Source organism: Pan troglodytes, chromosome 5 (assembly GCF_028858775.2).
Source record: "Pan troglodytes isolate AG18354 chromosome 5, NHGRI_mPanTro3-v2.0_pri, whole genome shotgun sequence".
In the NCBI taxonomy this organism is placed as follows: domain Eukaryota; kingdom Metazoa; phylum Chordata; class Mammalia; order Primates; family Hominidae; genus Pan; species Pan troglodytes.
This window is the reverse complement of record NC_072403.2, coordinates 102,271,667-102,296,145: the sequence shown is the minus strand read 5'-3', so window position 1 is coordinate 102,296,145 and position 24,479 is coordinate 102,271,667. Positions and strand designations below refer to the sequence as shown.

General features: G+C 42.7%; 1 protein-coding gene across 5 annotated transcripts in view; it reads left to right on the top strand.

The window, feature by feature from the left end:
* The first annotated feature begins 585 nt into the window (after nt 1-585).
* The window catches only part of BACH2 (BTB domain and CNC homolog 2), a 364,684-nt gene continuing 340,790 nt past the window's right edge, over nt 586-24,479 (top strand). For 3 of the 5 annotated variants that reach the window (XM_016956004.4, XM_016956002.4, XM_016956003.4), the window contains exon 1: nt 586-1,112. The gene's annotated coding sequence lies outside the window, so the exon portion shown is untranslated. Of the gene's footprint in view, nt 1,113-18,033; nt 19,358-24,479 lie in introns of those variants that run through there. The other 2 variants (XM_016956006.4, XM_016956005.4) reach the window with 1 other exon arrangement.

Here is a 24,479-nt window from a genome sequence, read left to right as displayed (position 1 = left end):
GGTTGGCTTTTAATGTCCTCCTGAAATTGACCACGCTCTTTTCAAAAACACTGGCTTGGGGGCTTAAAGGTTCGCTCAGTAGGGCAGGCGGAGGGCCTCCTGAAAAGGATTGAGAAGTCAACATTCAAAAGGCTGCTTTTACTCGCCCGGTCCCCACCCAAAAGGGAGTCCGGTCAGCTTTGTGGGGGCCAGTGGAGCATCTTTTCTTGCCCCTCCAGGAAAACGCTAGCTAACCCTGGGATCCCCGGTCCCGATGTCTGCTCTCCTTCCCCAGGTGCAGCACCTAGGGCTCTGGCCCCCTCCCCACGTGCCACACCAGCCCTCACCACTACTCTCACCCTGCTATGCCCCCAACCCTCGTCTTTCGTGGCCGGGAAGGCCAGGCCGAGCGGGGCGGTCAGCCGGGCCGGGAGGAGGGGGCTCTCCGGGCCGCGCGGCCGCACAAAGCGGGGAGATCTGCTGCTGCGGCGGCATGAGGCGCGCCCCCTCCCGCGAGCCAGCGGAGCGCGCGCGCCCGCCCCCGTCCCCCGCCCCAGCCCCAGCCCCCGGAGCGCCATTCGCGGAGCGGCTTACGCTAGTCGCCGGGCGTACCGCGCCCCAGCGGCCGGGGAGGTGCGCTGCCCGGCTCCCGTAAAGTTATTGTGAATGGGGAGCGGGTGACGTCAGCGCCGAATGTCAACAATGTAGCGATTGAGAGTGTGGGCGTTCCGGGGAGAACGCAAGCCGCGCGGCGCGGAGCAAACAGCGCCGAGCCGCCGCCGCCTCAGCAGCAGCAGCAGCAGCCGCAGCAGCAGCAGCAGCAGCGGCCGTGCACGCCCGGGCTGCGGTCGCACAGCGCTAACGTGAGCGGCCGCCGCCCTCGCCACCCCGCCTGCCCACTCCCGCCGCCGCCCCGCTCTCGCTTTCCCCCCGGCCTCCCCTCGCCCCTTCTTCCCCTCCCCCTTCCCGGCGCACTCGGGGGGCTGGGAACGAGCTGCCATGTGATGCGCGTCCCCTCCGCAAGCTTTCGGTGACCCACGAACTGCCCACCTCGCCGGCTGCCGGGAGGGGGCTGCGAGCCGGGAAGACGCGGGGAAGAGGAGGCGGAAAAGGACGCAAAGTTCTCCGGCGAGGTGAGTCCCGGGCCCCGGGCCCCGCCGCTGGGCGGGGTGGCGGGGCAAGTTTGCGGGGGGAGCGGGCGCGCGGGGCGGGCGGGGAGGCGTGGGGAAACGGCGCGGGAAGGGAGCCCCGGCCGCCGGGCGCGCAGCCGCCCTCCCCGCGCCCTGCCCGCTTTTATGGCATTTTCTAGGAACGGGAAGGGGGTGGGAGCCGAGCCGGCGGCCGCGCCGCGCCGAATGTGTGCTCTCCCGCCCGGCTGTTTACGGCGGCCGAGGCGCATTGTATTTTGCTGGCGTCGAAGGGTGTTTTGGAACAGCAGGGGGAGGAGGAGCAGAGGGTAATAAGTCAGGCATGGGGAGGGCGGGCTGCAGGAGGCGCGCGTCCGCGCGAGCCGCAGCAGCTGTCAGACCCGCGGCCCTGCCCCCGGCCCCCAGCCTGCGATCCCGGCCCCAGGCCGGGCGGCCTCCTCCTTAACCCCCGGCGTGCGCGCCCCGGGCTGCTCCGCGAGGACCTTGGCCGCGGCGCCTTTGCGCTCAGCTGTCAGCCGCCGCCGGGTGGCCCGGACCACCGCGACCGGCGGGGAATCAAAGCCCAAGTTTAGGGTCGCAGGAAGAGGCGAGCTGGGGGCCTCGCGGCGCAGACCTGGATCGAATCTCTCCTAGCGAAAGATCGGGTTGTCGGAAAGCGTCCTGCGTAGCTAAGACCTAAGGGCGCCAGGCTTCTGAGAGGGAAACCTTGCACCTCCTCTCCCACAGATCCTGCATGAAGTCAAAGTGCAACACACATACACACACCCCCTACACCCCAGTCTCCAAGCCCCAGAAGCTTCACCCAGGAGACTGGTTTATGAAGGGGACACTGCCCTCCCCGTCCCCGCGTCGAGGCGCTCCGTGGCCCCGCTGTGCTTCGCTCACCCGGCGGGTGTTCGGGAGCCCGGCGCCGCTGGAGAAGGTGGCGGGCGGCGCTTACGGGCTACCCCAGGTGCCCACGAGGGGAGAGACTGGAGCGAGCATCTCGGCGACCTCGGTCTGGCCAAGCATTTGCAGGAACTCGGACCGTGAGGGGAAGCGTGCAGGGCCGGGAGTGAGTGTGTGAAGGGGTGGCACACTCCTGGCTTCTGGGGTCGCGGGCGCGTGGGGCATCCCCAGCACTCTCCCGCGCGTAGGCGAGTTTGGCAACTTGAGGGAAGTTCCGGCGCGGCCGCTGCCGGGGTGGTTTGTCTGTGGCCCGATGAGGCGCGCCTCGCAGCCTGCTCTCCCAGTCACCGCCGTCGCCGTGACCCGTGGCCTCCAGGAAATGAGAGGGACCGGGGCGCCCCACCCGCGAGACGGACCCGCAGCCTCCCGGCGGGCCCGCGGGCGGCGAGACCCGGCGTTCCTGGTTTTCACCTTCGCTGTCTAGTGCTGCAGTCCTGTGTAAATTTCATCTGTTGAGTGTATTTAACTAAAAAGGGTAATTACTTTAGATAAAAATCCTTTCCTGCCTAGTGGGAACCTTGGCGGAGATGATGCCTAATGAGATATTTTGCTTTTGTCTGTTTAGAGTAAAATTAGAGATGTTAACGCTGATAACGGTTTTCTCAGATCATTAAAATGTAACATGTAGGAAAGGCACGTCTTGCTGCAAAGGCTCGGGCTGACATGAAAGAAGCTGAGCGTGAAAGGCTGCCCCTCCTTTGGCGGAGAGGGCTATTTTGGTAAGGCAGCGGGCGTCTTGCTTAAAATGTGAGATCGCCCCACCCTTGTTCTCGGGCACCTCCCGAGTAAACGGCGTTTTTCATTCTTGCAGGTAATAATAAACGTGAGTCAAAATGACATCTTGTTAGAATTAGTCTTTAGTCTGTAAGAGAGATTGCCAAATTACAGTGTTGCGTTCAAACTGCTCCACTGAAAGGTCTGTCAGCATTTCCATTATAAATTCAGTTTTTCTGGAGTTTATAATTTCACCACAAAACTTTGAGTGGCTGAAATGTTTTCCCTTCTAGTATTCTGGTTTTTGAAAGAAATTTATTGATTGCCCATTTCCAGCGTTTTTTTTACTCTCGAAACCTGAATATCATTGAAATAGAGCGAAGTCCCAGAAATGGAACACACAACCATGGAATAAAGTATTTTTGTTAGAACATAACTTTATTGGTGCAGAGCCGTATTTTCGTTTTGCATTGCAGGAGGCTTCAGGTTTGCCATTTGGTAATCATGAATGTGTTGAGTAAATTCTTCTGCTGTCTGTCTATTCTGCAGGTGGACTGAAATGTCAGTTGGTAGTGTGTTTGCCAGGATTACATGGAGACACACACTTCTCAGTTAAGTGTGTGTCTGAACTCATAGCTAAATTGTGAACACTCCTGTTACTTTTTTGGTTCTTTGTATGTTGCCTGTCAGGATCTGCTATGAAGAAGAAGGGGTGAGGTGAAAGGGAGGGAGGGGATCAGGATTCACTTTCTGTATTACCAGTGCCTGGGAGAAAGCCATTTATTATTTTCCTATTGAATTATGCCCTTTGACTTAGTATCTTCAGGCAATTCTTTTCCAGTAGCTCACCTCAGGCTGCTGTGTAAGGGGCTTAATTATTTGCAAACTGCCTTGAAATCCCTGGATGAAAGGCACTGAATAAGTACACAGTATTGTTATTCAGATATGGAATTTAATGATCCATTATAGTTCATCAGGAAAATGCACTTTGCAGTGATGGTAGGAAATGTTTCCACCTGATAGAGGGTAATAATAACTGCTTAAAAGTAGATTCAGATTACAGATGAGACAATTAACTCTAGCCATGTGCTCTTCAATTTGTTGCAATTCATTTTGTGATCAAAGTGAGTCACAGAGGGCCAGATGGTCAGGTTCATGTTCAGATCTCTCCTAGGCCAGCCCTTCACTTCTGGGCCCACTGTCTGCACAGCCGACAGGACTTAGTTATTCATTAGCACTTGTGAGCTGTTTCTCAGAATTCCTAATCGAGGCTCCTGTGATGCCAACAAAAGGGCTCAAGCCAATCTGTATTGTTGAGAGCAGTTTAATTTTACTTGGATTAACTTTCAGTGTCTCTGGTGTGGATCCAGTCTTAACAAAAAGGAAAGAGACCCTAGTGGCTCTCTATCTCTGCTGTGCCTGGCCCCTCTACTCTAGTTTTTGAACCTCAGATTTCAGGGGTGTGACATCTAGCTTATTGTAAATGCAGGCTTGATTTTTAATGAATGAGAGAATACTTAGATAAATAAATATCTTCCTGTATGTCCAGGGGGTGAGAGCCAGTACTAGCTTCATGGGCATAAGACCTGTGCAGTTACATAGGCCCCCTTCCCCTTCCCTGCTCAGAAGGACCTCATATTTGGTATAAGGTTCTGCTGTTTTCTTCGGAAATTCTTAATAATTTTTGAACAAAGGGCCCCTCGTTTTCATTTTTCACTGAGCCCCGCAAATTATATACTTACCTGGTTCTGGTGAGGAGCAGGGCATAGTGTGGAGTGGCAGGCCGCCCCTACTCAACTCATTGTAGACTCTCGCTAGGAAACAGTTGGTAGGACTACTGGCTTTGTGTTGCCACATCATTTGATTTTTCCAGGGGAAGCTGAATATTGGATATTTATGTGGAATTTCCTGATTTTTAAATATTGGCTCAAATCTTTAAAAAATTTTTGGATGAAAGCATATGTAAGAGCTAGAGTCGGCCTGGGGGCTGCTTGTCTCCCACTACTGAACAGACTGAAACATCTTTTTTTGTTTAATATCTTTGTGTGTCTCTGTTTTCTAAAGGCCTGGCATATAGTGGATGATTTGTGAGTATGCACCCAATGAATGGTTACAACTACCTGGAAAATAGAAAGATGCCAAAAAAACAAAACTTCAAATCAACACTGAGTCCCACTCAGGGATTGATCAGCTTCCTTTTTAACAGAGAATTCGACATGAAAGGCCGAATGATTTAATACCATGAGTACAGTGTGATTCGTTGCAGGTGAATAATCCATTACTTTTGAACCACCTGCCCTCTATTTAGTTGTTACTGACCAGATGGGGTAACTTGGCTGGGTAATGCCTAAGGACCTCCATGGGAGTTTGACATTTGAGAACACTTACCAAAATAATAGTTTTGATTTACTGAATCCGCACCATGTGCCAGACCCAGTGCTGACTACCTTGCCTGAATGTACTTCATTGATTCCTCAAAGCAACCCTTTGAAGTAGGTGTCGTGCCTGCCCATTCTGCAGAGTTGGAAGAACTAATCTCATGTTGGAATGAACTTAATCTGAATATAGTGCATGTTTTCTTGAATGTCTGAAGGTTATTTCCCCATTCCATTACACAGTCCAGTCCTGAATCAATGACTGGGCGTGGTGTAGGACTGTGACATACAGAGAACATGGTCCCTGCCCTCACATAGAACAGAGAACAATATAAAATGTAACATATTTGTCAAAATCTGCAATTCAGATAGCAGACGCTGTACATCTGCCTCCCTGTTTTTCTCCTTTCCCTGTCTGGATGTTGAAGAAGCTTCAGCGACATATGACCCTGTCAGAGGTACTCACAGTTCAGAAGTCAGTGCTGGTTGCAAAAATTGGAATTTCTTTGGAAAAGAAGACAAGCTTTTGGCAGAGCTGGGGCCACATGTGGGAACGCAGCACCAAGGCCTTGGGAATGACGGAAAATTGCTTCTGTATTGTTAATGGCAATATATGACCTCTGCTGTCCTCCTATCTTTAAATTTTATGTAAATATTTACAAACTGTTCATGTCCAAACTGAAACCTGCTATGAACTAAACATTTTGTAAACTCAGTAAGATTGCCCAAAATACAACTCACCTTTCACCTTTTTTTTGTTTGTTTGTGATGACATTTAATTAAAAAAAAAAGACAGTAGTTGCTTTTTTTTTTTTTTTTTGGTCAGTTCAGGGTCTTTTAATTTTTTCCCTTTACTTTTTTTTTTTTTGTTAATTTCAAATGTCAGTCTATCTAAAACTGAAACTTCATTTTACTATCAGCGTGCTACTCAGCTTCCGTAAGGCTGGAAATGTCCTGCGAATCTTACCACTATGTCTTTTCCAAGGGCCATTTCATTTCTAAAGAATGTATAAATTGAACCTCATCCTGCTAGTGACACTACTTCAAAATTCAGGCAGGAATTTTGCCATTTGTTTTTCCTTGAGCTATTTTTTTTCCAAAATAATAAATCTTCCCAATCCAAAAGCATTTCACATCATCCTTCATTCTTGTCATTGGAACTACAGCCAAAATGCCTCTCAGTCTTCCCCAGTGACTTCATAATCACCGTTTCTTCAGCATATTCCCTGGTTGACTTCTCTTTTGTTCCTTAGCCTCATAATGAATTGCCCTTTGGTTCTGAGATGTGTCATTTTCCTCCCTGACCTTTTTGTTCTTTTCCTGAAGGCTGTAGGACATGCTGCTGCTGATGTGATGAGAGCCGGCGCTTGGTTGCTAGGTCCCTCCTGTCCTTGTGTCAGCTTTCATTGGCTCCTTTCCTAAGCATTTAAATCCTCCACTTTCTAGTCCTCCCATTCATCTCATTATTCTCTTCATGTGTGCCTGAGCCTGTAGCTGGCATGTAGACAAAGTCCCAGTTAGTTAGAAGAAAGCTTTTCGAGTTTCCAAGTCTTCCATCACTCTAGTCTTGGGCCATCTTCTATTCTCCCTCCCCTGACACTTTCTGCAGATACTTCAGGAATTTCCTCAAGACTTTCCAGGAGTCTAACCCAAAGACAGCTTAGACCTTCACTTCGGATTTTAAAGTTGGGAGATCCCAATGTGATGATTTCCATTCCACAAGTAGGAAACAAAGTGAATGTACATGCTCAGCATCTTTCCTTAGTATTTCAGTATCCATAGATTTTTGGCAATTTTTCTTTTTTTCCTATCCTGTATTCTTCTAAGTAACAGAAGCTCGTGGATAGTGCAAAATGGGCCAAGTGTCCAGAAATACTGTTGCTTAGAGGCAGATGCCTCATTCATTCATTAAACAAATATATACTGAGTATCTCTTACGTGGCAGGCATAGTGTTAAGTGACCACAGTGCTAGTGGGGAGCAAACCCAGTCCTGGCCCCTGGTCTCATGAAGCATGTCATCGGGTAGGAAGAATGGCACTGATCAGTTAGTAACAGATAACCCACTGCTCGTGAAGGGAAGTATTTCATACACCAGAGTGTCTAATGGGGAGATTTAACCTGGTCGGGAGGTTGGGGAAGCCCTCCCTGAGGAATTGTGGAGTGACCTTCCATCAGGGACAGTCCGAAACTTGAGATTCACTTTTTCTCCAGCTTCCTAATCCTATTAATTCACTACTATCTTTGGCCCTTTGGAGTATTGCATAAGCCATGCTGGAACCTCTGGGGCCATTTTGGCAAATAATAGTTCCTGTATACAGAGTCCAGAATTGATTTATTTACCTGGGTCTTTAGAACCTGATAAAAACAGAAGTTAACTGCCAAGAGTACTGTTCATTTCCATACTTGGAAAAAATACAAGTTAACATTCTTATTTTGAACATATTTAGGTTGGTTTTGACAATATTTGAATGATCAGAAGCTACAAAGATATTCTCTCCCAGTCAGCTGATGTGTGTAGGGCCTTTGGTGAAAAAGTGAGTCTAAATAGTCTGTCTGAAGTCCCTGGCTACTCCAGAGCAGAGGGTCTCCATCCTCTGTGGCCCGAAGATTATTCCAAGCTTGTCCAACCCATGGCCAGCAGGCCTCTTGCGTGTTGAATGCGGACCAACACAAAGGTTTTTTGTTTTTGTTTTTGTTTGTTTGTTTTTTGTTTTTTGCTATTTTTCTTGTTTCAGCTCATCACGTATCATTAGTGTTTAGTGTCTTTTATGTGTGGCCCAAGACAGTTCTCCTTCTTCCAGTGTGTCCCAGGGAAGCCAAAAGATTGGACACGTCTTATTTAGACCATTCTTAGATGTAAAATTAAGGAATTTTGACAGCATCGATTTAAAATAAATTGATGATACTTCATGCTAACACCCCTCTATTTTCTTTTTCTTTGATGATAGTTAACTTGTATTGAGAGCTTCCTCTGTGTGCTGCTCATATTAACTCACATAATCCTCAGGACAACCCAGGGCTAGGTGTGATCACTAGAAGCCGCAGCATAGGTGTCGCTCAGCTAATGAATGGTAGAACTGGAATTGGACACTAGCTGTCTGATGCTTGGGCCTGTTCTCTTACCATGTTATGGCTCTCCCTTTTCCTTTTCTTCTTCATTTGAAGTTGGAACTCTCTTTAGCAGTTCCCAGAAGTAGAAATAAAGGTCATCTCACTCTAAAATATCGGATGTTTTGTTGACATCTATCTTAAAGTTAAAAAATAATTTCTCAGTAAATCTGAGTGAGTATATCTCCTGTCTTTCACATGGCCTGCTTTCTAATAATTGCGTTCCTTAGGTTTTAGTGTCCATTTAGGGATCGGAGAGTAAAAGTGATGCATATAAAGGCAAAAGAAGTACTAGGCATATAACTGAAATACCATGGCTCTGTCTCCAGGGTTTACTTGTAACTCACACTCGTACCCTCTTGTTAGGTGGAGGGAATTTGTTTTTTGCGGGGTTTTTTTTTGTGTTTTTTTTTTGGTGGGTAGGAAAAGGTAAAAAACTATACCTGTAAGAGGTAGAGTATTCTACCAAGGAGGAAGAATTTCATTCAGAACTAATTCCATCAGAAATCCTAATTAGAAATATTAGCTACCAGTAACAGATAAAAGGAGGTAACCTTTGTTCTCATTCTGGTCAATTTCAGGAAGAGATTATCTTGCCAGATTAGCATGTTGCAACTCTCAACTGGAGATTTGAATGGTTTTAAAGGACTCAGGCAGTTGGCATGGCAGTAACCCCCAATTACCTCAGGTTTGCAGGGTCACTGTTTAGAATGCTGACTCAGCTCTGCCTGGGCCAGACACCGAAGTTGTCATCTTTAGTCAAGAAGCATCATTCTCAGGAGCCACTTGAAACATTAAGCACACATTTGAAGCTCAATTTGGGAAATGATCAAGTGTATGAATGTATAGTACTGTGCTTATTTTTCAGCATTTAGTTCAAATTTTGGAGAAAGCTAAATGGGAGATGCTTAGTGTGTCAGTGTTGGAGGTTTTAAGTGATTTAAAAAATCAAGCAGATGAGTGCATAAAGATTTCTATGCAAACAATGATGAGCTTAAATTAAAGCTGCTGATTTAGTGTGAGAATTACTTGCATTGATTTGTAGAATATCTATGTGGGTTCAAGATTCCATATTATGCAAATGAATAAGCCCTGAAGAGTCAAACTGAAAAAAAAAAATGAAATTAACTGTGAAAGATATTATTACCCATTCAGCAAGAGGAAAATGTAGACAGAGTTAACCCTTCCTTTTCATACATTTTCTTGGGAAGATAAGTGCCAGGGATGATGGTCCATGTCCCAGATGTAAAGAAGCTAGGCACGGTTTGCAGCCAGTTCCCCCATCTTCCTTCTGTGCTCACTTTTTTGTTTCATGCTCTCTTACCTTTTGGCCACCCAGTCCCCTCAACTAGTCCTTGTCCTTCCCTTCCAAAACCAATCTCAGAGAAAGATTTTATGAACACAGTTTTACTAATATATAAGTAACTGAGCATACTTAATGTGTTACTTTTCTGAAGCATCAGCATGTTAATAGGAGACAAAGCCAAAGAAGTAAAACCCTAAAGATAAAAACAATAGAACTTCGCACACTGGTAACCTGGTGATAGGAGACCATTTCTGAATGAAGAGAGGGCTCGTGATAAATAAACACAACCCTAGGCAGAGAATATAGGCAAATGGATTACAGTATATAAATCAAAGTAGTATTAAAATACAAAGAGAAGATTATTTTTAATAATACATTTGTCAGTGAGCATTTCCCGCCTCTTGCCATACATTGGAGTTGATCACATAAACCTCTATAGCAAGATGGTATGTTATTTAACATTTAAACAAAGCTTCCAGGGAAAGCCATTTGGTTTATGGTTAGGGATTTTTGTTATTCGGTAGCAGTGAACCTGAAATTCTGTATTATCTTTGCATGTTGAATTTTAGAAGAAAAAAAAAGCAGCAGATCCAACTTCACTTACCTCCCCACCCCAGTTGCATTGATACAAATTGAATTGATATATTTATTTCAAAATCGGTGTGTCCCAATTTGACATACCACAGGCATAGTGGTGTCAGCATGGTGGTGACATCTGGACATTAGGAGAGTTGGTTGATTAATGAAACTATACTTATTTTAGATAGAGTTGTTGCCAGGTAAATACCTGGCTGTAGAGTCAACGCCCTTCAGTCCCACCTCTCCCCCACCATACCCTTCTCCAGCAACCATGCTATGTTGAGTTGATGGCTCCATCTAGTGCCAGTCTGTGGAACTGTCTTGCAGGACTCCACTGTCACCTCCGGAGCTGGGTATGATGAAGAGTCCTCTTTCTCTGGGAACACACTGTCTAGCGGGGAACTGCCCTCTAGTTCCTACCTCTCCTTTGTTTTTGCAGTTTAGTTATACTCCGTGTCTTTCTTTGTTCCAGACTTAATTTGTTTCCCTCTCTCTAGTACCCCCTCTTTGTACTTGTTTCTCCTCCTTTTTTGTTTTCCAACTCTCAATTTTTTTTTTTGGAGAACAAAACAGTACTTAAAACCAGTAAGTATAAAGATTTTTTTTCTAACAATACTTTATGCGAAAGTAAGAGAATTCCATGCATTTTAAATGAAACTATCAATTGAAACCGTGTTAGAGAACCAGAATGACCCTAAAGTTGAAGTCTGAAAGTGTCACTTGGAAGACTGTGTCCCTTCATCCTCCTGTAATTAGACATTTCCTCAAACACAGTTAATCAAGAGTGTTTTCTTTTAAATGGTTTTGGAACTATCATTGTAGTATCATTTTCTTTTTAGATTATAAATTTAACCTCTCATATTTTAAGTTCAAGACATTTTCACGGACTATCAAGGAATCCTAGCTCATTGGCCTGGCCCTGTTTCTGTGGGAAAATGTATTCTCAGTTCCAGACAACCAGTGTTCCTGCAGATTTTTAGGTCCCGTATAAAACGAGAGAACAGAGATGAATGAGAGGCATTGTCAGACAAAGCCTGGCACATGAGATCTCAATTAGCGTACAGGTTTTAAATCTCCCACATTAAACAGTACATTTTAAATTTCCACTTATGTTAAGCGTCTTGATATTGTGGGTTTGAAAGTTAGTCCCCTCTGAAAAACAGGAACTGTGCTTGTCTGTTACCAGTTCTTGTGGTCGATATGGTAACTATTTTGATTTTTCAGAAGGGAGGAAAAGCAGTTAAATCTAGTTAAAATTAAAACCAGTTAAAATTAACTGGCTCGTGAGATTTCAGTGCAGCTGTTCCACACATAGCAACACTGAGAGTGAGTTGTTTATTACCATGATTAATTATTATTAGTTGTTACTTCTTTTTGAGCAGTGGCATAGATTATTTATATTTTTGATCTAACCTTGGAAAATAGAAACTGCAAGCGTAGAGAGGTTCCCGTTTGCTAATTTGCATGTACCCTGTTTTTGTTTTTGCCAGGTAGGTGTGTGCACCTCAAGTACACGAGAGTAATTTAGCATGTCAGCACTTTCCTACCAGCAGTGCTTGCTGACTCATGCAGCTGTTGCAGCACTCAGCTGGCCGCACTGTAAACTGCCCATAGTACCAGCACCGCCCTTGGAGAGCTCCAGGCTGCTGGGCTGGTTAGCTACTGGGAGGCTATTTTCAGATCTGTGGTCACTGCTGAGCTGGGTCCTCTTCTCCTGCCAGCAGCCAGACACAGCCTTCTGGCTGCAGGGGAGAAAATTGGACAAATTTCTACCTTTGTAGGGACTGCATAAAGATTCATAGCATTTCTGGATATGCCTCAGGAAAACTTTTTTTTTGCTTCACTTTGTTTTTCTGGGAATATTTAAGGGGAGAGGCAAAAGGGGCTGATAATAAATGAAAAGGGAATGTGCTGTTATTTCCTACTAAGATCAGAAAGAGTTTTCATAAACCTTTAACTTAGTTAGGCTTTCTTGGCGTAACTGAAACCTGACCCACTTCTCCCTCAGTGCAAAGCAGTGTGTCCTGAGTAGGGAAGCAGGGGCGAGGGTGCAAGTGACTAGCCTGACATTGTTTTATGTGGCTCAAGTCCCTAAGTGATGACAGCTTTTGTTTATATCCGTTCCCTGTTATTGAGGTTAAAAAACAAAACAAAACAAAAAACTTGACCTCAGGTCATTTTAAAGCTAGCATGTATTTTCAGAGATGGTTTCACTGTTTGTTTTCAGAGTTCAGTTTTGCTTATTTTCATCGGAAAGTGTGAAATGTTGCTTTTCTGAGGCTTCTAAATAAACTTCCTTTTGTAGATACAAGTTGATCCAATCATCATAAACTGTCTTGAAAAAGGATGATTAAAGTAAGATCAGCTGGGGAAGGGAAAGCTTTGCACACCCTTGAGGAGTTTGCCTCCTTTTTCTTAAGTTTCAATAAGCATTCTGAAGCAGCTTTGACCAGTAATAAAGAAAAGCCACAGTGACTGTGTGTAACATGATGTTGATGGAAGTTCTTGGTTTCCGCCGATACGAATGACTCATCAGTATCAATAGAATTGTGACTTCTAATAATAACACAGTGCAAGACCTTCAAAACATGTGGTTTTAGCCCTTGCTCTTAGTGAAAGGTTGGAAAATGTTAGTTTGAGCTTTTTTTTTTTAATCTCTTGATTTTGCCCAAGTATAAAGTTGTTTTTTGTAGGAATGATGATCCCCCTGTTGTTTTCTCATCTTACTGTTTTTAGTTTCATTATGATTAAGGAGCCAAACTCAGATCATTTCATAGTTTAGAAATCTCTGCACTAAGCATCTCCTGTCGGGGCTGTGTTTGAGGGAAATGTGGCTGAAAAGCAAATCCTCCCTGAATGCAGAAAGGAAAATACTGGTGCAGACTACAATCCACTGAGCTGCGTCCCTCCTACACAGCATCTATTGCGGAGGGCTGTGGTATTGCTGAGTAGCCCCATAACCCTGTGAGTCATTGTCAAAGGATTCCAAGAGGAAGGTTAACAGAAAATGCGAGTCAGAGGAAACAGCAGAGTGGAGCAGCTAGCTCAGGAAGAACTGTGCTACCTGCTGAGGGGCTGCCCAGATGTCACCAGGAATTCAGGTGTACGTTCATCTTTTTGCAGCCCATTTCCGTATGTCTACATATGGGGACATTTTTGTTTTTTGTTTAGTTTTGGTTGGTTTTGCTGCAGTTTGGCCAGACTATCAGAGATCACTATCTTAGCTTCGTATCACAGTGGTCTTATCCCAGAGCCTTTGCTTTTTGTATTTTGTAGTCAAAGCAACTGAATTTCTAGGCTGTAAGACCAACATGTATATTTAACATAATCTTTTCCTTTCTAAATGCTTTATTTATTTATTTATTTATTTATTTTGAGATGGAGTCTTGTCCTGTCACCCAAGCTGGAGTGCAGTGGTGCGATCTCGGCCCACTGCACCCTCCACCTCCCAGGTTCAAGTGATCCTCCTGGCTCAGCCTCCTGAGTAGCTGGACTACAGGCACATGCCACCATGCCCAGCTAATTTTTGTAATTTTAGTAGAGATGGGGTTTCACCATGTTTGCCAGGCTGGTCTCGAACTCCTGACCTCAAGTAATCTGCCTGCCTCAGCCTCCCTAAGTGCTGGGATTATAGGTGTAAGCCGCCGTGCCTGGCCAGACCTAAAAAATTCTTATAAAATAGTTCAAAAGTTAAAAATGCATGAGGAGGCCGGGTGTGGTGGCTCACGCCTGTAATCCCAGCACTTTGGGAGGCCGAGGTGGGTGGATCACGAGGTCAGGAGATCGGGACCATCCTGGCTAAAACGATGAAACCCTGTCTCTAGTAAAAATACAAAAAATTAGCCGGGCATGGTGGCAGGCACCTGTAGTCCCAGCTGCTCGGGAGGCTGAGGCAGGAGAATGGTGTGAACCCAGGAAACAGAGCTTGCAGTGAGCCAAGATCGCACCACAGCACTCCAGCCTGGGCAACAGAGCGAAACTCCATCTCAAAAAAGAAAAAAAAAAAAAAGCATGAGGAGTCTTTCACTTATTGTTGGAAAAAAAAGTGAGTAGGACTTCTGTTCACTGAGTGGTAACTATGGAGAATGAGAAAACAAGCCCAAAGTGGTAAAGATGTTTGTGGCACATAAATAATACTGGTTCAGCACACATGTGAATCAATAAAAAGCCAGATAACCAAAAAGAAAAATGATACTGTACATTCATATTCTTAAACATGCATTTCACAAAGGAAGAAACCCAATTGGCTAGTAAATATATAAAAAGATGCTCAGCTTCATTAATAAGCAAACACATGCAGATTAAAATCATAATAACATATGATTACACACTCTCTGGATTGGCAGAAATTTTAAAACCTGACAATACCATGTAAAGATGTGAATGAATGGGAGTTTTTGTATTTAGTTGACAGGAGTCTAACTTGGTACAATTATATTGGAAAACAATTTGCTGTTACCTAACCAAGTTCAACCTGCAAATAACTTACAACACAGCCATCTTACCCCTAGGTATACACCTAAGAAAAATGATTACCTATGTGCTTTAAGAAACATGAACAAAACAAAAAATAATTGATGCTGGCAAGGTTATGGAGAAAAAGGAACACTTACACACTCTCGGTGGGAGTGTAAATTAGTTCAGCCATTGTGGAAGACTGTGATGATTACTCAAAGTCCTAAAGATAGAAATACCATTCAACCCAGCAGTTTCATTACTGTGCATATACCCAAAGGAATATAAATTATTCTAAGACACATACACTTGTATGTTCATTGCAGCACTATTCACAATAAGCAAAGACATGTAATCAACCTAAATGCCCATCAGTGATAGACTGGATAAAGAAAATGTGGTACATACACCATGGAATACTATGCAGCCATAAAAAAGAATGAGATCATGTCCTTTGCAGGGACATAGATGGAGCTGGGGGCCATTATCCTTAGCAGACTAACACAGGAACAGAAAACCAAACACTGCACATTCTCACTTATAAGTGGGAGCTAAATGATGAAAACGCATGGACATATAGAGGGGAACAACGGACACTGAGACCTATTAGAGGGTGGGAAGAGGGAGAGAATCAGGAAAAATAACTAATGGATACCAGGCCTAATACCTGAGTGATGAAATAATCTGTATAGCATACCTCCATGACACAAGTTTACCTGTGTAACAAACCAGTACATGTGCATACCCCTGAACTTAAAAAAACATGGACAAACATATTCAAAGAAGCATTGTTCATAAGAGCAAAAAACTGGAAGCAACCCAAATAAATGCCCATCAACATTGAATCGAATCAGCACATTTTGCTGTGAGGTATTTATACACTGTGATACTATTTGGCAATGAAAAATCAACTAGTAAAACCACATATAGAAGGGTGTGGAGAGGCAGCATTTCTTGGTGGTCAAGAGGAAGGATTGTGCCTGGGTTCAGATTTTGGTTCTGCCACTTATTGTGTGACCTTGGATGAATTTCTGAACTTCAGTGTACCTTAGTTTTCTCATCTGTACATAAAGGAAAATGATGTCTACCTGATAGTGTTGTTAGGAAGTTTAAATGAGTCAATGTTTGTGACATGCTTAGGAGAATGACTGGCAGGTAATACATTCTATATGTGTTTGTTAAACAAATAAAAGTGCATCAAAATGGATGAATCTTACAAACAATATGGAAAGAAAGAAGCAAGATAGAAGAATATATACAGTGTGATTCTATTCATGTAAAGTTCAAAAGCATGCAAAACTAAATATGTTATTTAGGGATACATACATAGATGGTAAAACTATAAAGAAAATTAATATGATTTAATATGATTGTCACAAAAAGCAGTATAACAGCTACCTCCAGAGGTGAAGGAGTGGGTATGATAGGGAAGGGGCTCACTGGGGGCTTCTGAGGTCCTGGCAGTGTTTTATCTCCCAACCTGGACAGTGGTCCCAAGGATATTCTTTCTTCATAATTGTTTTTAAAAACTGTCTGTGTTTTTTATATATGTGTGACCTATTAGTAAACATTTTAAAGGATTTATGTGAGTTGTTATAGTAGCAAGATGACATTAAATAGAAATAACTGTAAATTCCTACATTTTAGTTAAAAATAATTGTTCAAGTGCACATGGGAACACTTGCTTGGTATTATTTCCTCCACAACATTGTGAGCCACCAGTGCAGTGTGATTCTTACAGAAGGCGACACCTCCTTAAGGCCACATTAAGAGAGCTGTCCCCTTTAGATCAGGGAATGTAATGTTCTCACTCAACTACTCTCAGGTCTGGATGTCCCATGTGTGGGATGCTATGTCTTGTCCCAAGGGATTTATTTTAAGAAAGATTTTCACCACAGAGGGAGCATTTTCTGTGATAAAGATGTTTAGGGGTCTGGAAACCTATCAGTTCTAAGAGTGGCCAAAGGAAGTGGGGATTTTCCGCATGGAGAAGAGGAGATGTCGGGAGAGAAAGAGTGTCTTCCATCACTAGAAGTGGAAGCAGCCTTTCCTTGTTGCTTCCCTCCCTGTAATATACAAGTCCCTCCCTGTAATGTCTACCCTTGGAGGCAGGTTTCAAGTCCTGGATACTGGAGATGCCCAAGCAGAGGCTGTGGGACCTCCCTTAGACTTGACTGGGGCCACAATACCCACTGCCTGGTCCCTGGACCAGCAGCATCGGCATCACCTGGAGCTTGTTAGAAATGAAGTCTCAGGCCCACCCACACCTACTGAGTCCGAATCTGCACTTTCTCAAGGTGCCCCTGGGGACTCACATAAACATCAAAATTTGAGAGGCACTGGGCTAAATGTCTCTAAGATCCCTCATGGTTCTTAAGATTTAATGATTTTATAGAATAAACTGTATGTTCAACTGAAAATTATGAGTTCATATGGTGACCTTATCAATTTAAAACACCTTGGGATGTTACATGTCCACAGAACCATGTAAGTATTTGTTGCTAAATTAGTTTTAAATGGATTTGTCCAGTTTCCCCCGATGTCAAAATTAGGTTGCTTATGTATTTGGGCACCTATAAGAATTAAAATATTATATAACGTTGTATTTTCTTCTTTCTAACATACAGGATTAGATTCTTGCTTTAAAATTCTCCATTAATGTCTTCAAATTTTTCTTTTATATTCATTGAAAATTCAAAAGCAGATTAGGGTTCTGAATACCTGTTAAGAATACTCAAAAGGGATATTTAAATAAATATATCTTATTAATACATTGATTTTATATTTAGCATATTTTTTCTTCTTATACATAGTCCATATTTTGACCTTATGGGAACCTTTGAAGTCTGAGTATTTTATAATGATTCTCCACAATACCTCTTTATCTTTTAGATTCTAGATCTGAGATCAGGCAAGTAAAATAGTTTTACCTTTTTCCCCTCAAAAGGCCATGACTAACAAGCTCATTTACTTTTTCCTTAAATATTTTGCTAATTATCCTTTTAACTGATGAAGTTCAAGTGGAATCCATGATTCATTTAATCTTTTCCCCTTTATGTAATTAGTCACTTGTTCTTTTGATGTTCCTAGCAAAACTAATATTTAAAGGGCTAGTCATAAAATTCCAAAATAAAAAGTTCTTAAATGACTTAAAATCAGAGATAAAATATGCTTTACTGTATAGTAAAAATGGAGAAAATGTCTCATGAGTAGATGTTCTTTAAGGCTGTGTGACCATGAGTTATTTGATTTAAGCGTGTGTTACCAGGTCTGTGTTCTTTTGGTATATAGGACCAAGAAACTACTTTATGGCTTAATGTTTGCTGTACGTATGTCATCTAGATGAGATAATGTATGACAGAGGGCTTTATAAAATGATAAAGTGGTGTAGACTTTTTTTTTTTTTTTTTTTTTTTGAGACGGAGTCTTGCTCTGTCGCCCAGGCTGGAGTGCAGTGGCATGATCTCGGCTCACTGCAACCTCCACCTCCTGGGTTCAAGCGACTCTCCTGCCTCAGCCTCTTGAGTGGCTGGGATTACAGGCATGCGCTGCCGTGCCCAGCTAATTTTTGTATTTTTAGTAGAGACGGGGTTTCCCTATGTTGGCCAGGCTGGTCTCAAACTCCTGATCTCAGGTGATCCGCCCACCTCAGCCTCCCAAAGTGCTGGGATTACAGGTGTGAGCCACCGTGCCTGGCCGTATTCTTTTTTTTTAAGAGCAAGATTTAGGAAGATTACTGCATATCCCTATAGCGTTTGTTGGATTTTAGATTTTTTCAGAATGGTTTGAAATCACATATTCTAGCTTGAACTCTAAACCTGGTCTGTCCAGTATGGTAGCCATCAGCCACATGTGGCATTTGGGCATATGAAATGTGGTTGAGATGTGCTGTGCAATATACACCAGCTTTCAAACAAAAAGGATATATATCTCCTTGATAATTTTTATTATGTTGATTACATGTTGAAATGATAATGTTTTACATATATAGGATTAACTAGTAAATATTAAGATACATTTGGCCTGTTCCTTTTTACTTTTTAATGTGGCTACTAGAAATTTAAAATTATATGTGGTTCACCTTATACTTTGATTTCAAAGTGCTGATTTAGTCTCTAAAGTCTAGAGTGATTGAGAGCTCTCAGAGAAAAGAAGATCAGAGCTTAACAGAGAGTTTTAGAGATGAGATGCCACCGACAGAATCCACTTACTTGAAGAAATCCCAGTCTGCACCTTTGCCCTACTTTTAGAGATTACTGCTTTCTTGAACCCACAAAGTAGAGCACTGGGTAGCAAGCATTTAATATCTACAATGTACAGAGCATTGAAGGGGGATTAAAATAAGTATCACACAGGTCCCTGCCTTTAGGGAAAACATATAGTCTACTGGGGAAGCAAGATATGAGCACATGAGTTGTTAAATCATGGCTTGAGAGATACATAGCTGTTCAATGCTCAGATCCAAGACTGTTGCAAACAGACGGTTGAGGCACTAAACAAAAAAGTGCTTCAAAGGAAGGAAAGGTCTCCACGGCCTGGAAAGGTCTCCATGGCCTGGAAGGGTGTCCCACCAGAGGAATGCCTTGGCTGGGCACTGACGAGTGGGTAGAATTTCAGTGGGCAGAGAGAAAGGGGGCATGGCCAGGCAGGAGGCAGGGTAGAGTGGGAAGAAGGAGGAAAACATGGAAAAGCACAGAATGGTTGAGAAGTCAGTGAGAAGAAGAGATGGATTGAACTGTGAGCTGTGAGTAGAATCATTCTCTAGTCCACTTATTATTGAAGCTTTAATATTTGACATCGTCTCCTATAATATTATGTATCTTGACACTCTTCCGAAAGTTATTTACCAAGTGTCTCAAAGTAGAGGTTAGGGCAGGACACTTTAACTTTGGGTAGAATAAATGTTGCATATCTTTGATTGTTAGGAAGTTCTTTAAATGGCAAAACTGATAATATTATCTTGCCAGTTATGTTTATACTAACATTTTGTGTAGAACCATGTAACTTTAAAGGCTTCTCGGATAAGTACATTATTAGTATTTCAGGCAGTAGTGCTCAGCATTTGTATATTCTTCTTGCTTAAAATGCCTTCAGTGTTATGTCATTTGATCTTTGCCGTTGGCTCCATTTTATAGAACTGGAAGCCAGAGAAGCTAAGATTGAATAATTAACGGTAGAGTCTGGAATTTGAACCTAGCTCTTAAGCTTCTTCCATTTTACTGTGTGAAACACACTAGTTTTCATTCCTGTAAGTCTGTTTCTTAAGAGAAGCTGATTAATTTTATTTCTTTTTAATTGAATGATAATATAAATAGAGAAAAGTATGCATATAACATATATTCATCTTACTGACGAATTTCCGTAAAGTGAACACGCTGTCGTAACCAGTTCCCAGATTAAGACACAGCATTATCAGTGCCCTAGAAATCCCTCAGGCTTCCTTCCAGTAACTGCTTCACCCGTGGTAGCCACTACTCTGACTTGGGAAAGCATAGATTTGCTTTGCCTGTTTTTGAACTTTATATCAATGGAGATACAGAATGTACTATTTTGTGTCTAACTTCTTTCACTTGATAATATGCACAGTTAACTCATATTGTGCATGACACCATATTGACTATGGTAGTTGATTTTTCATTCTCCATGCTATATAGTATTATATTGTGTGACTATACCACTATTTATTAATTTGTATAGTTTCCAGTTTGGGGCCATTATGAGTAGCACTGTGAAGATTCTAGAACATATCTTCAGGTGAACAACATAATTATTTGTGTTGGGCATATTTAGGAGTTAAATCAGGAAAGCAGTGTAATTTTTAAATGTCTTGTAGATGAGGCTGAAATTTGACTTTGTGACACTCTTCAAGAAAAGAAGTGAAAACCTCAAACTGTTGGTGTCTTGAATAGTATATCAAAATAAATACTAAGGCAGCCATTATGAAAAGGTCCAAGGTAGAGGAATTTTAATGCCCGAACACATTTTTTCAAGGGAGGATGAAAATAGTCAATTCTCATATAGAGAGAATTTGAAAGGGTTAGGATGTTAAAATACTGACGTTATATCACTCAGGTTTCTCTTACAGTTATATTTTTTTTCTCCAAGAGAACTTTTAGCAGGTGATAGTGGAAAACTAAGGTGTGATTAGTACCAAAATGACCATTGTCCCAGGGTATAATAAGGGATGAATAACTGGGGAGTGTATTTACTAGGAAATAAGAAAATGGGGTTGGGTTAAATGGCAGGAAGGTACATTCCAAAATCTATAATGCAAGCTATGGTTCTCAAAATTTTACTGAAATTTCCCCTCTCTCTCACTCTTTTGCTTAGCGTAATCTGCAGGTAAAAGAATTTGCATTCTTTTAAAGAAGGCAATTATAAATACCATAACTTGTTTTTAGAAAAAATCTTAGATGTTTATCCAGAGGCAACCTGTCTGAATGAAAATGTAGTTCTAGGATTTGCCAACACAAAAGACTTCAGTGTCTACCTTTAATGCTTATTAACATTAATGGTGATCATTTAAAGGTGTGTGTTTTATGTTTAGATTTATAGGTGTTGTTGATCTTAAGCAGACTAGGCAGAGAAATCCTTCACATTTTCTGTGCTCTCATTCAGGATGGCCCTAGGCATGTTACATGGGAAATGAGAATATGTGAATAAATACTCTCATACTTTCTTGGGCCTCAATGAAAAGAACATTTGTTACCATTTTTAGTCATAAATTAAAATTATTTCAGAGTAGGAAATATAACATTAATTTAGAACATGGCTGTCATAGATGAAACGTTTTACACATGTATTGCTGTGGTAGACATTCCTTGCATTTATTGAAAGCCTCTCCTTTATAAAGTTGGTGAAGTGTGACTACTCTGACCTCCAAATACTGGGTGTATTTGAACTATGAAAGTAGGTTTAAAAGTTACACTTTTCTTTAATGCCCATTGATGATTTCTTTCTTTTTTTTTTTTTTAAGACGAAATCTAGCCCTGTCACCCAGGCCGGAGTGCAGTGGTGTGATCTCGGCTCACTGCAGCCTCTGCCTCCTGGGTTCAAACTGTTCTCCTGCCTCAGCCTCCCAAGTAGCTGGGACTAAAGGTGCACACCACCATGCCTGGCTAATTTTTTTGTAGAGACTAGGTTTCACCATATTGGCCAGGCTGGTCTTGAACTTCTGACCTCAGATGTTCAGGCCACCTCGGCCTCCCAAAGTGCTGGGATTACAGGCGTGAGCCACTGCGCCCATCCAGAACAACAGGCACTGGGGCCTACTGGAGAGTGGAGAGTGGGAGGAGGGGGAAGAGCAGAAAAAAAAAAAACCTATCAGGTACTAGGCTTAGTACCTGGATGACAAAATAATCTGTACGACAAACCCCCATGACGCAAGTTACCCATATCACAAATCTGCACATGTAACCCTGAAGGTAAAAGTTAAGTAAATAATAAAATATTTTACATTTATTAAAAAATTCTAAAATGGTTGTATTTTAAAAGTAAAAACAAATTTTGGTTAGGATTTGAGCTTATTCCATTTTTCTTCTAATTTTCCAAATTAAATGTAAAATGAGAGCATCCCAGGTAGGGGGAGGTAGGGGAGAAACCAAATAATTTTCAAGTCATATTTGAAGAGCAGGTATGTTCTCTCACGATTTACAGTGCAGGTGCATTTTAATTTAACTGCTTTAAATGATGATAAAAATTGTTCAAGTAGAACAAAGCAAAGTTTTAGAAGTGACTTGTAAACAGCCATTCTTAATTTTTTCCTGTTTTCTCTCCACTTATGTGACTTGCATGAATTTCTGAAGCAGTCCTTTCAAATGACACTGCTTCAAACATGTGAATTGCATTCATCAACAAAATCCAGCCTTTTCCTTTGTAGGACAATGTGGGGTCACGGGGCAAGGAGTCTTTTCTTTGTCTAGCCTGGTGCCAAAGCAAAGACTAGTCCTCCCTGCGTTTGGACCCAGTGACATGTTTCCATTTGTCATTGAACACTAGGGGGAGGAACTGTAGCCTCTGAGGTACCCCCATTTGGTCCTCACCCTCTACCAGAGGATTTGCTGCTTCAGCCTCTTCAGTGCCCCAGGTATTTGATGCAAAGATTATGCACTTATGCTGCCAGTTATCAGGGTTGTGTGGGTGTCTTTAGAGGGGTCTCCCCTTAGCATCAGGTCTCAATGACAGAATCTAAATAACACAGGTTACTCATCACGAGTTAAAGATTTTTTCCCTTTTCACATTGATGCTTCTGATATACTTTTATACGTTAGCTGATTGTATGTGCGTACTTTGTGGCTGCAAAGATGCAGCTGGAAAGTGTGTGGGGGTTGTCTGCTTCCTCTGAGGCTGCTACAGGTGGTCAGGTGGGGGCGGCCGTGATAAAGGTACAGCACCCACTTCCGCCAGCTTGTCTTGTGCGCCCTGTAACCCACTGCATGAACCCGAGTGGCACTTCAACCGGATTTTCTTGTTGGCACTTTTATCTTTCACTGCTTCTGACTTGCCTGTTGAGGTTTATGACTAAGGTTGTGATTAAAAATTCCCTTTTTAGGTATGAAAAGTCTTTTCAATTACTTTGTGTTCCTTTTTTTGTTTTGTTTTGTTTTTGTTGTGTGTGGACTTTCTGGGTTTTGTAAAAATGAATCTTAAAAAAATCTTAATATTATGTAAGAGTTAGATAAAGGTTAAGTAGCTGATATATTCTCTCATCAGGGCATAGAATCAACGTATGTTCTTGGAAGATTAAGTGTGTCAAAATGCATTTTATGATGGAAGCACTGTCAGTTATTTAGAATAGGCATGGAAAAGCCCATTTCAGAATATTGTCATAAAATCAGACTTGGAAAGGTTTTCGTTTATTCAGTCTGTATTCCCCTATCTGTCTGTTTAATCTCTGCATATTACTGTCCTTGGAGCACGGAGAAACGTGAGCTACCCTTGGAGGTTTATAGTCCCACTGGAAGGGAACTAATGTTTATGCCTGATTATATGATAGGAGCTTTACATGTTCTTATTCAGTCTTTGAGGAAACCTTATAAATAAGATAATAACTTTTTCAGAGAAAGAAGCTGGGGTTCTGAGACATTACCCACTTAGGGGCACCCAGAGGAAAGAGCAAGACCTCCAGCTCCATCACCAGTAATTTCCAGCCTGTGAGCTGCCCTCCACACTCAGTAATTTAAAAAACAACTTGATTTAGGGACATCTAGTAAATATTCTAGAAGTTCAGAGGCAGAAAAGCTAGTTTGCAGCTGAAGTACTCAGATTTCCCACTGGCTGAGTGGGAAATCAGACCCGAGCCTTGACAGTGGGCAGAATTTGTATAGAGGAGCCAAGAGAAGAAGAGTTTCCACACTGTATAAGCCAAATGATGGAAGGTGTAATAACAAAGGAAAGGTGAGCACACAGGTTTAGGAGATGCTGTGTGGGCCAGTCCAGCTGGGAGCCATTACCATTTAACACTTAATGGAGTGCTTACTGTGCTAGGCACTCTTCTAAGTTCTTCACACCTTTTAACTATTCTTATCTTCACAGCAAGCCTTTGCAGGAGATATTATCAAGTCCCTCCTGCCCCCACTTTTTTTAGAAACAGAGTCTTGCTCTGTTGACCATGCTGGAGTGCAGTGGTATGATCGTAGCTCATGGTGGCCTCGAACTCCTGGGCTCAAGTGATCCTTTTGCCTTAGCCTCCTGAGTAGCCAGGACTACAGATGTGTGCCACCATGCCTGGCTAATTTTTTTTCCCCATAGAAACAGGATCTCGTTATGTTATCCAGGCTGGTTTTGAACACCTGGCCTCAAGCGATCCTCCGCCTTAGCCTCCCAAAGTGCTGGGGTTACAGGTGTGAGCCACTGCACCTGGCCTT